At 45.0% G+C, this 14177-nt stretch overlaps 1 long non-coding RNA gene across 1 annotated transcript in view; it reads left to right on the forward strand.

Annotated features, from left to right (window-relative positions):
- LOC146871953 (uncharacterized) overlaps positions 1 to 14177 on the forward strand; it is a 57634-nt gene that overhangs the window by 25422 nt on the left and 18035 nt on the right. The window contains exons 2-3 of the long non-coding RNA XR_014959633.1: positions 3351 to 3421; positions 9249 to 9319. This is a non-coding gene — a long non-coding RNA (uncharacterized LOC146871953). The remainder of the gene's footprint in view (positions 1 to 3350; positions 3422 to 9248; positions 9320 to 14177) is intronic.

Here is a 14177-nt window from a genome sequence, read left to right on the forward strand (position 1 = left end):
CATCCCCCCAAAAAATCCTTTCCCTTACACAGCTGGCTCGATAACATCATAGCTCTAAACTGCAAACTGTCCATTTCTGACTGTGAAATCTCTGGGGATTACTCTCAACTGCCACCTAAGCATGAAAGACCATATGAATGCCTCTGCAAAAAGCACATTTTACACGTTGAAAAACCTAAAAAAAAGTCAAACCTGTCATCACCACTGAAGATCTAAAGACGGTGGTGCAATCCTTAGTCCTTTCCAAACTGGACTACTGCAACGCAATGGCACAGATACCCCAAAATTGTACCTAGCACCATTGAAAGCAACACTTCATGCAGCGGCCAGACTTCTATCAGGGAAAAGGCTCTTTGGTCACATTTCACACACCCTCAAACAACTCAACTGGCTGCCAATTGAGGCTAGGGCCATATTTAAAACAGTCTGCATTACTCACAAAGCGCTCTACCCTGAAAAACCAATCTACCTCACAAATAAACTATCTAAAGCCAGCCAAAAGAGACCTTTATGGAGCTCAAACCGTCTACTCTTGATTCCCCCAAAATTTAAAAGAGAGAAATCATGCACCCGCTCCTTCTCTGGGAATGATCCCAAAATCTGGAGCTCCCTGCCCCAGGACCTGCGGGAAAAGAAATTATTCCCAAACTTCAAGAAGAAACTGAAGCTTCTTCTCATCAACAAGTACCTAAACCCCCCTCCTTAAAGCACCGGACTGCCCGCAGGCTCCCTTCCTGCACCATCTAAACAAATCTGTGCACCACTATTCCGGCAAAAACTGTGCGTCAAATTACCAGCATCCTTAAGAGGCCTTACCTCAGCTACCTCAGAACTATATTGTCCATCCTTACTACTGTTCATCTTGTTTTGCCGTTTTTACTGTTACTATGTGCATTTTTAGTCTTACTCCTTGGGTAATCTTGTGCAACTGCTGCTGAGCTCTGTAAAGCAATATGTATTTTTGTGTACCGTAACTACCTCAAAATGGTATCGATGATGTTACCTATTGTCCTTGCACACCAAGTCACTTACTTTCACCATGTATCTGTATTAATGCCAAATATTGGTAAATAGTGTTAACAATGCATGGCGTTACAATGCGGTCGTTACAACGACCGCGTTGTTAGTTCGCATACCGTTACAACGCAAGTCGGAACGACTTGCGTTTTTAGGGGCAGAAGGTGTTGGATTTAAAATCCAATACCTTCCCGACTGTCCGCACAGACTGGAGTTGGAATAATAAATTATACTATTCCAACATCCAGTGCCCCTTGCAATGCAAGTCGTTGTTCCGACATGCGTTGTAACGGCATGCGAACTAACAACGCGGTCGTTGTAATGACCGCGTTGTAACGCCATGCGTTGTAAACGTATGCAAAATAAGGTGGCATATTCCAAATATTACTTACGTAGTTGCCGCCTATGGAATTTCCTCTTTTATCTCATCACTGTGTATCTGTATTTACTCTATATGTATCTTAAGCATATGCTGGCTGTGCTAACACTGTGAAGTGCTCTGATGCCCTAGGGTCAAATTCGCGCTATATAAAACTCAATAAATAAATAAGAATAGGGCAGGATTGACTACCAAGGAACAACGATCTCCATATTTACTGACTTTACGAGTTCAGTGCAGGAAACCAGAAGAACCTTCCTAGAGGTTTAGAGAGAGCTGCACTCACTAAATGTAAAATATACAGTGCTTCACCCCACAAAAGACACACACCATTGTTGACCCTAATGCAGAGGCCAAATTAATGAAAACTGCAATATAAGGTAAAAAGTGGACCAACAAGGACACTAGGCATGATCCTGATCAGGCTGAGACTGTGGACCCTGGCACACCAGTGACGCTGATTGACTCAAATAAAGTGGATGAGGTATGCTGGCATTGGTGACTGAGAGTCAGGAACCTGGAAGGGGCACACTCATTTATAATATGACAGTAGGACATGACTACTAAACCCAACGCCCACAAATTACTGTACAGATGATGCACTACTCCTCATCTAACGTACGCGACATTCCCCTCGATGTGGCATTTTTTCTTTCAAGAGTGAACGTGCTAGGTAGCTGAATTAGCCGAAATTGGCCATGTTCTTCACTGTGTCCAAGGTGTAAAGCTGGCAAATGGCATCCTTTGCAGTTCGTATGCCCAGAGAGAGAAGAACAGGCCTGAGATGAATTTGGCGGGCTAACCCCACTGCCGGGCAGCATAAGAGTATATGTGCCAGGGGCGTGGCCAACCGCCGTGCGTAATGGCCGCTTGCTAAGAGGGCTCCAACCAACAGCGCCCGCCCCGGCATAAATCCGTTTACTTATCCAACCCACAACTTGTATTGAACTCACCATGGAGCACCGGAACTTGCCGCGGACCGATTGAGCGTGAGACTGCTGATTCTGCTGCGTGGCTCTGGCTCTCGGTCTGACGACGCATGCTGCTGCCTGGCGGTGCTGGGGCCGAGGCCACACCTTTGGGCACTGTCAAGACACCACGTCGTCTCTTACCTTATGCAGTTTTCTCGACGTGGTAATTTCGCAGGGACGCAAGAGACCAACCTCCCAAATATCTAAATAATACCTGTGTTCTTTAAACCTTCTACTAGATATGAGTTAGAAATCTAGGAGGAGGGCCGGATACTGGACGTGATGCGGGGATTCTAGGTTGTCGACCTGTTAAACAATAAATGCATTAATTTACTACAGAGTCTAACCTTTTTTAGAGTTCCTCTACTCTTTCTTAATTACATGCGATATTCAGATTGCGCTTCTGCCTACCTGCGTACAACTCTTTTGAAGCCCACGTCCAAGTATGTTCTTAGTGTTGCGTGAAGAGGTTAGCTTCGACGAGGTGAGAGGAAGAGAGCTGTATTCCTGATGAGTTTTAGGGTAGAGCGTCGAGGTTCTATGTTCTATGGTTAAAAAATAATAACATCATGATTAAACCATCCCCTTCTTGCCAAGTATACCACTATGCCAAGTATACCACTATGATTGCTCACTTTTCTTGGGTACTCACTTCACCCCTGCTCTGACGCTGTGTTTTAGGTATTCCGTAGTTTCTTCTCACAACTTGACCTATACTTCTTAAATATAAACAATACACATATACAGATTTCTATTTAAATGTACACAAAAACGTTCATTAACATTCCTTTCTGTGAACTCTATATCCTTTGAAAATGACACATAAGTCCATGCTCCTTGTTTTGTCGTAAACTGTTCCAGTACTTTCTCTGTAGAAAGCTTTTCCAAAAATTGTTCTGTTATCTTTAAAAGAACCTTTCTTTCGTTGGGCGCCTTTTAAATAACAAAGTACTTATCTCTTCATCTTTGTCTTTTCTCCCAAGGGCCTGCCGTCGAGGAGAAGAGATCCTTCAGCTCCGGAGATCTTAGTGGACGTTTCCGCTTCCAAAATCAGGTAAGGCTTTGTCTAGAAACGGAGGCTCTCTAACGCGGTCCGATGCGCTAGACGGAAAGAAGGCAAAGCGCCTTCCAGAACACTGGGTGCGGTTTAAATAGGAAACCGCACCCGGTGTTTACACGTGCTTCTCACGTTACCAAAGATGTGCTTCACCCTTTGCAGGTGCCCATGACTCACGCGCTGCACAATGTGACATGCTCATAACGGAAAAACGTGAATACTTCACAGATGCTTTTAAAACTCGCGCATTAATTGTACAACGTGACATTTCTTCATAACGGAAAACAAAACGTAGATACTCACACATTATAAAAAAGGTGACATAGCTTTATACAAATCAGTGCATATTACATATACATTATAAACACTCAGTTACTCATAAGGACGTGCTGGTGCACGGGTCAGGGGTGGGATTTTACAGAGGATCAAATTGCGTTAAGTCAAATGCAAAAACATGGTCAGTGGTCATGAGATTCATGACAGTACTCCCCTCTCAAGATCCCCCCTAATACTCTGGCTATTGGTCTAGGTTTCTGTGGGAATCTTATATGAAAGTTTTTAATCATCTTAGGAGCGTTCTTCAAATTAGTTAAAGGTTCCCAGGATCGTTCTTCTGGGCCATAACCTTTCCAATCGATTAAATAAAATAATTTTCCACGAACTCTTTTGGAATCCAAGATTTTCTTAACTTCAAATTCAGGATGACCTTCTATATCAATAGAAGGAGGAGGTGGACGAACCATTCGAGTATGGGGATGAAACGGTTTGATTAAAGATACATGAAACACTGGGTGACATTGATAGTTTTTAGGTAGTGCAAGTTTGACGCAAACCGGATTTATCACCCTTTCTACTACAAACGGACCAATAAATCGTGGATTAAACTTCTTATTTCCCTTTAGCCGTATATTTCGTGTATTCAGCCAAACCTTATCTCCTACAACATAAGTAGGTTGAATGGTTCGATGATTATCAGCAGCTTTCTTTTGGCTCTCTTTAGCCTTTGCTAAATGGTATTGAGCCTCCATATGAATGGTGTTCAAATTAGAAATATAATCATGTATGGATGGCACCTCGGAAGAATCTTTTATTTCACAAGGGATGTTTCTTGGGTGAAATCCATAATTACAAAAAAAAGGTGACATGCCCAAAGAAGAATGTTCTAGATTATTATATGCAAATTCCAAAGCACTTAACAAATCTGACCATTCTTCGTCATCAACTGTAGTCAACATACAACGCAAGAACTGTTCTAAAGTTTGATTGGTTCGTTCAGTTAACCCATCGGTTTGAGGATGGTAACCTGATGACAACTTAACATCCATATGCAGTATTTTACTTAACTCTTTCCATACATGTGAAATAAATTGAGAACCCCTATCGGAAATAACCACCGATGGAATTCCATGTAATCTCACTACATTTAACATAAGAATGTGAGCTAATTCCAAAGCAGTGGGGAGTTTCTTCAAGGGTATGAAATGGGCCATGCGTGACAACTGGTCTACAACAGTGAGAATAGTAGTAAAACCTTTCCTGGTGGGAGGAAGTTCTACTACAAAATCCAAAGAAATAGTATGCCATGGTTGAGGTGGTATGGGTAAAGGTTTTAGTAGACCGCTAGGAGCTTGATGAGATGTTTTATTTTGACAACAAACATTACAAGTTCCTACAAATTCCTGTATATCTTTGAACATTGAAGACCACCAAAACTTTCTTTTGATGAGCTCAAATGTCTTAGTTATTCCCGGATGAGCTGACAACAAAGTATCATGATGAAGATGCATTATCTTTTGTTGAATTTCAACAGTAGGTACCAAAATCTGGTCATTTACAAACAACAAATCGTCTCTCTTTTGGACACATGGGTAACATTCTTTCCATTTATCAAAGTCTTTCTTCTGAAAAGTCTCCTTTAACTCAGTAATCAAATCACAAGTACTTAAACAGGCTTGGAAACAAGTTGCTGGTAATACTGGTTTTTCTATGATATTGTTTTCACAGTCCTCTTCACCTATGCGAGATAAGGCATCCGCCTTCAGATTTTCTTTTCCTGGTCGATAGGTGATTATAAAATTATAGTCATTGAAAAACAAAGACCAACGTAATTGTCGAGCTGAGAGAGCCTTAACAGATCTTAAGGCTTGTAGATTGCGATGATCTGTGTAAATTGTTATCGGATGTCTAGCACCCAACAAGTAATGGCGCCATTCCACAAAAACTGCTTTTATAGCCAGTAATTCCTTGTCTGCTATGGCATAGTTTTGTTCAGGTGCAGATAATTTTCGAGAATAGTAGGCAATTGGATGCATTTGACCAGTGTTTTTATCGCGTTGCGATAGGATGCCTCCTACAGCAAACTGAGAGGCATCCGCTTCCACAATGAAAGGCTGTGAAGGGTCAGGATGACTTAAAATTGGGGCTGTCGTAAAGGTAGTTTTAAGTTCTTGAAATGCTTGTTCAGCAGCATCTGACCACTCAAACATTACCCCTTTACGTAAGAGCCGTGTTATTGGAGTAATAGTTTGGGAAAAGTTTTGAATGAAACGGCGGTAAAAATTTGCAAAACCCAAAAAGCTTTGTACCTGTTTCACAGAAGTTGGTTTAGGCCATGTCTTTACCGCTTCCACCTTTTTTGGATCCATTTCTATGCCGGAAGGGCTAATAATGTAACCAAGGAAATCTACATGAGATACATGAAACAGGCTTTTTTCCAACTTTACATAAAGAGAATTAGAAAGCAATTTTTGAAGAATGGCACGAACTTGTTTTACATGATCTTCTATAGAATTTGAATAAATGAGTATGTCATCTATGTAAACGACACAACAAACATCTATGAATTCATGCAATACCTCTTTTATAAAAAATTGGAAAGCTGCTGGAGCATTACAGAGTCCGAAGGGCATTACTTGATATTCAAAGAGGCCGAATTTTGTGCGGAACGCAGTTTTCCATTCATCGCCCTCACGAACTCGTACAAGATGATATGCTCCTCGCAGATCCAATTTTGTATAAATTGTAGCTTGTTTTACTTGGTCCAATAAAGTTGGAATAAGAGGTAAAGGATACCGATTCTTTATTGTAATGTTGTTTAGCGCTCTATAATCGATACACGTGCGTAACTCTCCCCCCTTCTTCGGTATGAAAAAAAGAGAAGATGAGACTGGTGACTTAGAGTGCCTAATGAATCCATTGTCTAGATATTCATCCAAATAGTTTCGTAAGTGTTCATTTTCTTTTTCTGTCAACGCATAAATTCTACTACAAGGTAATGTAGCTCCCGGAATTAAATCAATTCGACAATCAAAGTCCCTGTGAGGAGGAAGAGTATTTGCCTTCCTTTTGTCAAAAACATCAACAAGATCTGAATATTCAGACGGTACCCCTTCCAATAGTAGAATACTTGAGGAGCTGATTGGAAAATCATACCCTTGTACTAGATTTTCTTGATGATGCTCATGTTTTGATCGAAACGTTATGCTTAGTGTTTCCCAATCAATACTGGGATTATGTAGTTTCAACCATGGTATTCCCAAAATTAACCTAAACTGGGGTGCGTCTATGATGTCAAAGATAATGGTTTCGTTATGTATGCAAGAACTCGCCATGGTTAAACATTCCGTTTGTTTTTGAATGGGACCTGATGACAATTCTTTCCCATCTACTGCCCTTACAATTTCTGGGTTTTTCTTATTCTCTGTTTTAAAACCCAATTTCTCCAAAAAATGAGTATCAATAAAATTGCCAGTAGCCCCTGAATCTATCAGAGCATCTACTTCCCATGAACTCCTGGGATCAGATAAGGCTGTTAATTTTACTTTCATGCACAAATGACGACTCCCTAAAGGAGGCACTGAAGAGGCCAGACTGGAAATAGCACCCGACAAATTGACCTCTTCTTTTATCGAGTGTACTAGTTTTCCGATTGAGGTTGAACTAAAGCTACCTCGGAAGTTTTAGTTTTCCATTTATTAGGACGTGTTGGGCATTCCTTAACAAAGTGACCTGACTTTCCACAATAAAGACACTGATTGAGTTTCCGCCTCTTATCTTTTTCTTCTTTGGATAAAGGGCCACGAATTGAACCTATTTGCATGGGTTCTACAGAATCAGTTTTAGGCGGTGCGTCTTTTACTGTGGTGACCCTTTCTTTGAACAGAAACAACCTGTGATCTGATTTCCCTCTTTCTCCCCTTCTCTCAGACAGTCTGTGATTTAATTTGACTACTAAATCTATAAAATCATTTATATCTTCTGGAGGTTCTAAAATCTGCGTTACCATATCCTTCAACTCCTCTTTTAAACCTCTGTAAAAGAGCGATACTCTTTTGTGTTCTGGCCAATCCGCTTCTAAGACCAGTCTATTAAAGACTGAAATATAATGAAGCAAGTCAGAATTTCCTTGTTTTAAATTCAAAAGCTCATTATCAGCAGATTGAACGAATACATGTTTAGCGAAAAGTTTTTTCATAGCGCGCTCAAACGCCTTGAAATTGTAGAGAATAGGGTCGTCTCTTTCTACCAGAGGTACAGACCAGAGAGCTGCGTCTCCGCCCAAATAGGATAGAACAAAGGCCACCTTAGAGGAATCATCAGGAAAAGCGTTTGTTTTAGCTAAAAAATGTAAATGGCATTGGTTCATGAAAATGGAGTATTTATTATTGTCTCCATAAAATCTCTCAGGTTGTGCAAGGGGAATAGGAACTGGGGTAACCACCTGAATCTGAGTTGGAATAGTAGTAGATGTGGCCGTGGAATCAGTAAATGCCTTAGGAAAGGTTGCAGGTTTAAGAATTGGCTTTTGAATTGCACCTTGCAAGACTGACAGGTCTCTGCGTAAATCAGCATTTTCTGTTTTTATTTCAGTCAAAATTGTTGCAATGTCTTGCAATGAGATTTGCGAGGTTTGGTCCATTGCGTCCAGGCGAAATAGTTTACGTGGGCTTTGCCTTCTGTCAAGACACGACGTCGTCTCTTACCTTATGCAGTTTTCTCGACGTGGTAATTTCGCAGGGACGCAAGAGACCAACCTCCCAAATATCTAAATAATACCTGTGTTCTTTAAACCTTCTACTAGATATGAGTTAGAAATCTAGGAGGAGGGCCGGATACTGGACGTGATGCGGGGATTCTAGGTTGTCGACCTGTTAAACAATAAATGCATTAATTTACTACAGAGTCTAACCTTTTTTAGAGTTCCTCTACTCTTTCTTAATTACATGCGATATTCAGATTGCGCTTCTGCCTACCTGCGTACAACTCTTTTGAAGCCCACGTCCAAGTATGTTCTTAGTGTTGCGTGAAGAGGTTAGCTTCGACGAGGTGAGAGGAAGAGAGCTGTATTCCTGATGAGTTTTAGGGTAGAGCATCGAGGTTCTATGTTCTATGGTTAAAAAATAATAACATCATGATTAAACCATCCCCTTCTTGCCAAGTATACCACTATGCCAAGTATACCACTATGATTGCTCACTTTTCTTGGGTACTCACTTCACCCCTGCTCTGACGCTGTGTTTTAGGTATTCCGTAGTTTCTTCTCACAACTTGACCTATACTTCTTAAATATAAACAATACACATATACAGATTTCTATTTAAATGTACACAAAAACGTTCATTAACATTCCTTTCTGTGAACTCTATATCCTTTGAAAATGACACATAAGTCCATGTTCCTTGTTTTGTCGTAAACTGTTCCAGTACTTTCTCTGTAGAAAGCTTTTCCAAAAATTGTTCTGTTATCTTTAAAAGAACCTTTCTTTCGTTGGGCGCCTTTTAAATAACAAAGTACTTATCTCTTCATCTTTGTCTTTTCTCCCAAGGGCCTGCCGTCGAGGAGAAGAGATCCTTCAGCTCCGGAGATCTTAGTGGACGTTTCCGCTTCCAAAATCAGGTAAGGCTTTGTCTAGAAACGGAGGCTCTCTAACGCGGTCCGATGCGCTAGACGGAAAGAAGGCAAAGCGCCTTCCAGAACACTGGGTGCGGTTTAAATAGGAAACCGCACCCGGTGTTTACACGTGCTTCTCACGTTACCAAAGATGTGCTTCACCCTTTGCAGGTGCCCATGACTCACGCGCTGCACAATGTGACATGCTCATAACGGAAAAACGTGAATACTTCACAGATGCTTTTAAAACTCGCGCATTAATTGTACAACGTGACATTTCTTCATAACGGAAAACAAAACGTAGATACTCACACATTATAAAAAAGGTGACATAGCTTTATACAAATCAGTGCATATTACATATACATTATAAACACTCAGTTACTCATAAGGACGTGCTGGTGCACGGGTCAGGGGTGGGATTTTACAGAGGATCAAATTGCGTTAAGTCAAATGCAAAAACATGGTCAGTGGTCATGAGATTCATGACAGGCACCTGATACCGTTGCTGGAGGCTCCCTCTGAGATCGGCTTGTCACAATGGAGGGCCGTAATCTCGAGGCTCTGTGAGAGGGCCAGGAACTGCCTGCGTGCGGGGGAGAGGCCCCGCGATGGACGCTGGGCCGTGTAGGGATCGTTGGAGTCACGGATCAATTCTGTATCCTCTGAAGTCTCCCTCATACGTGCGGATATGCGCTCCATGAACACCCAGGTGAAGGATGTGGAAATTAAAGCAAGCTCCCTGGTCGAGGACACGTCTGACCTACAGCACAAAATGGACGACCTCCGGGCCCACACCGACAAGCTAGAGGCGCAGCTGGACGACTATGAGGGTCGCTCCCGATGCAACAATGTCCGCATCCTGGGAGTACCGGAGAAGGCGGAAGGGCCGGCACTGGACATGTTCGTGGAGGTACTGATCACTACTTACCTCAAACCAAGCGGCCTATCCAATTTCTTTTCGGTGGAGAGAGCACACAGGGTACCGGGTGGCAGGCCTGAACCGGGTGCCCCTCTACGCCCCCTGTTGGCTAGTATCTTTAACTTCAGGGCTAGAGATATCATCCTTCAAGCGGCCAGATCGGCGCCCCCATTAGACTTCCAAAACAGCAGGGTTGCCTTTTTTCCGGACTTCACCCTTAAAGTACAGAGACAGCGCCGCAGCTTCCTCGACGTCAAGAAGGCACTTCGTGAAAAGACCTGAAATACGCCCTGCTCTTTCCAGCCCAGCTGAGGGTGGAATCGAATGGGAAAGCTTGGTTCTTCACCACCCCGGAGGAGGCCTGGGACTGGTTGGATGGCTGGCGCACTGTGGGCCGCTAAGGGCACCGAGGGATCAGATGGCGACTCACAGCCTGGGGAACTGGAGGTGGAGTCTTGCGGGTCTCAGTGACTGGTCTGTATGTTTAACGACCGGGGCTTAAGAGTGTGACTACCAGTTGCCCAAATCAAAGGGGCGGGTGCCCGGTTGGGTACACGCACCCACAAGTTTGAGGGGTGGGCGATAGGCACTCTGCAAGTTTGGGTGGGCGGGAGGTTCTGACACCGCCATGCAGGGAGGGAGATCTCGGCTAGACAGTTTTGGGCGCTTGCTGGGAGGGGGGGATTGTTCTAAGTTGTGTTGTTGTTTTTTGTTTTGTTTAGGTATGGCATGTTCGACAGGCTCCAGGTATTGACGGGTGCAGGTTCCATACTCTTGGTATACATATTTGTGACGGTCCAGGGGTCTACGGGAATGTCTCCTCCTGAGGTCCTCCCTGGTGGGCTTCCTCCGCGACTGAGCGTACTCGTAAGAAGAGGTGATGGGAACAACGATCAGACAGGAGCTCAAGTTGCTGTTGTGGAATGTTAACGGCCTGGGAGATAAGATCAAGAGAGGGGTAGTTCTCCAATTTTTATAAACGTCACTCCCCGGATGTAGTTCTCCTACAGCAAAACCCACCTGCTTGGGAATGCCTGCAAGGCCCTGTCGTGCTGGGGCTTCCAGCTGGTGGCCCACTCGGCTTTCGGCTCTGGTTCCCGGGGGGTGGGCATATTGGTCTGGAAGTCGTTCCTCATGACTGTTGATTTGGTCCGCACAGACATTCTGGGTAGATTTGTGGCTGTCTCTGGGACTTGGGAGGGGCTCACCCTCAATCTCCTCTCTGCCTACATACCACAGGGATTGCATACTCAGGCCTTCATAGATCTTGGGGACCTCCTCCTGAACTTACCCGATGGCAGATTGTTGATTGGGGGCGATTTTAACTCTATTGTCTCTGACTCCCTCGACCGCTGGCCCCAGAGGGCTCTACCGCCCTCCTGCAGGCGGAGCCACAGCTTTCTGGGAGCAGTGGGCCTGGTGGATGTGTGGAGGAGTTTGCATCCGACCAAACTACAGTACACCCATCTCTCTGGCCCTCATGGCAGTATGTCCCGAATCGACTACGTACTGACGCTAGCACATTAACTCCATATCGTCAGGGATGCAAAGTAATTTGCTAGGGGGATTTCTGATCATTCACCTATTCAGTGTCGCCTAGAGGTGGGCGAGCCCACAGTCCGCCTTATTGCCCCGATCAACTCCTGGTACCTCCTGCCCACCAGACCAGGGACAAGGTCATAGAGGAGTCTGAACTTTACTTTCAGGAAAATGAGGGGTCGGTTGACTCGATGGTTACGCTCTGGGAGGCCTACAAGGATGTCATACGGGGGTGGTGTTAGCCCAGATTGCCGGACAGCGCAGGGAGAAGGCAGCAGATGTGACGCGCCTAGAGAGTGAAAACTTAGATCTAGAGGACGCCGTTCGGACGCAAGACTCGGCGGAAGCCAGACAGAAATAGTGTATAAAAGTCAAGGAGTTCTCTGACCTAGCTACGGAAGCCGCTAAGACGCACTATAGGACCACACTCAGCAGAATCTATGACGTGGGCGACAAGGCTGGTAAATTACTGGCTTGGCTGGATCGGAGAGATCGGGCCCAATGGGTCATGGTTGAGATAGAAACAGACTCGCACTCTTGCCTCACCACGCCGCAGGACATCGCGGATGCTTTCGGCCTCTACTATCAGTCACTTTACACATCCCACGTTGCATACGGAGGACGAGGCTTCCTCGCTCCTACGTGACATCTCGATGCCGGTGCTTACTGAGGAGGAGTGCTTCGACCTCGACCGCAACATCACCGTCGCAGAGGTAGAAAAAGCAATCCAAGACTTACGTGGGGGGAAGGCATCGAGCCCTAACGGTCTGCCCATTGAGTTATTCAAGCTCACGGCGAGCAACACGGCTCCTTATCTCACCAAAATGTATCGCGAAAGTAAAAAAAGAGGGTATCCTTCCTGAAGACCAGTGACTCGCCAACATTGTCTTAATCCATATAGCGGGCAAACCAGCCAACAAGTGTTCATCTTATCGGTCGATCTCGATACTTAACTGCGAAGCCAAAATCCTAGCAAAGGTTCTTGGCACTCGCCTGCTCGGGGTTCTCGCCCGCCTGGTCCATCCGGACTGATCAGGATTTATGCCCGCTAGAAATACCTCCCTTACCCTGCGTCGGCTCCACGGTGTATTGTACCGGGTCGACACGATCAGGGAAGACGTGGTCGTGGTATCCCTTGACGCTGCCTCGGCGTTCGACACCATCGAATGGCCCTACATGTTCGCAGTTCTTCGTAAACTCGGCTTCGGGCTCGAATTTATTAACTGGGTGCAGCTCCTATACCATCAACCACTCGCCCAAGTAGTCGTTAATAATAGGAAATCTCCCGTGTTTGTTCTCGGCAGGGGCACCAGACAGGGTTGCCCCTTGTCTCCCCTTCTCTTCGCCTTAGCCTTAGAACCTTTGGCGACATGGGTTCGCCAGGACCCAGCCATAAGGGGTCTTAAATTGTGATCAGGCTGGGAGGACCGCATATCGCTGTATGCGGACGATATCTTGCTTTATCTGGCCTCCCTGGCGGCCTCCCTCAATGTGGTCCTAAACATATTCCACGTGTTTGGTAGGTTTGCGGGGTATACGATAAATTGGTCTAAATCTGTGTTATACGTTCTTTACGGCAAACGGCCTTCCCTCCCACGGGGTTGCCAATTGGCGGAGGCAGCTGATGGCTTTAAGTATTTGGGGATTTTGGTCTCTAAAGATCTATCTAGATTCTACACTTGTAACCTCCTGCCATCTCTAGAGCATCTTAAATCGGACGTTCACCACTGGAAATTGCACCCGCTGACCCTTCTGGGACGAGCGGCCCTATTCAAAATGATGTCCCTTCCCAGACTCTTATATGCATCGCAGAACAACCCACTTCCTGTCGCCAGCTCGTACTTCAAAGGCATCGACGCTATCGTTCGGGACTTGCTGTGGGAGGGTAAACCACCTGGTATCGCAACACATAAGCTCACGTTGGATGGTATGATGGGGGCATTGGGCTTCCAGACATTAGGAGGTATTATTGGGCATCGCCACTCACAGCAATCAACCAATGCATGTACAGATCACAGGGGGACCCTGCTTTTCAGATCGACAGGTGGCTCCTTCCGGGTGGTGGCTTTGAGGGTGCTCTATATGTACAATTTTTGAAACCGGCTCTGACTGGGCCTACTGGTCATGCAGTGCATGTGTGGAGGGTGGCGACTGGGAGTCTGGGCTCGGAAGGAAAACTCACACAGGCCACGCCACTTTGGTACAGTGAACAATTAGGGAAACTGATCCGCTCGAAGGACTTCGACAGCAGGGATTTTCATAGGCATCTCCAAAGTGGGTGATTTGTGTAAGTCGGGTGATGTGGTCCCCTTTCCCCGGTTACAGCAAGAATATGACCTGGCCCAGTCTGAATATTACCGATATCTCCAAATTAGGCATGCCCTACTAGCTGTGCTTCCCAGG

This window comes from Triturus cristatus, chromosome 1_1 (assembly GCF_964204655.1).
Source record: "Triturus cristatus chromosome 1_1, aTriCri1.1, whole genome shotgun sequence".
NCBI classification, from domain to species: domain Eukaryota; kingdom Metazoa; phylum Chordata; class Amphibia; order Caudata; family Salamandridae; genus Triturus; species Triturus cristatus.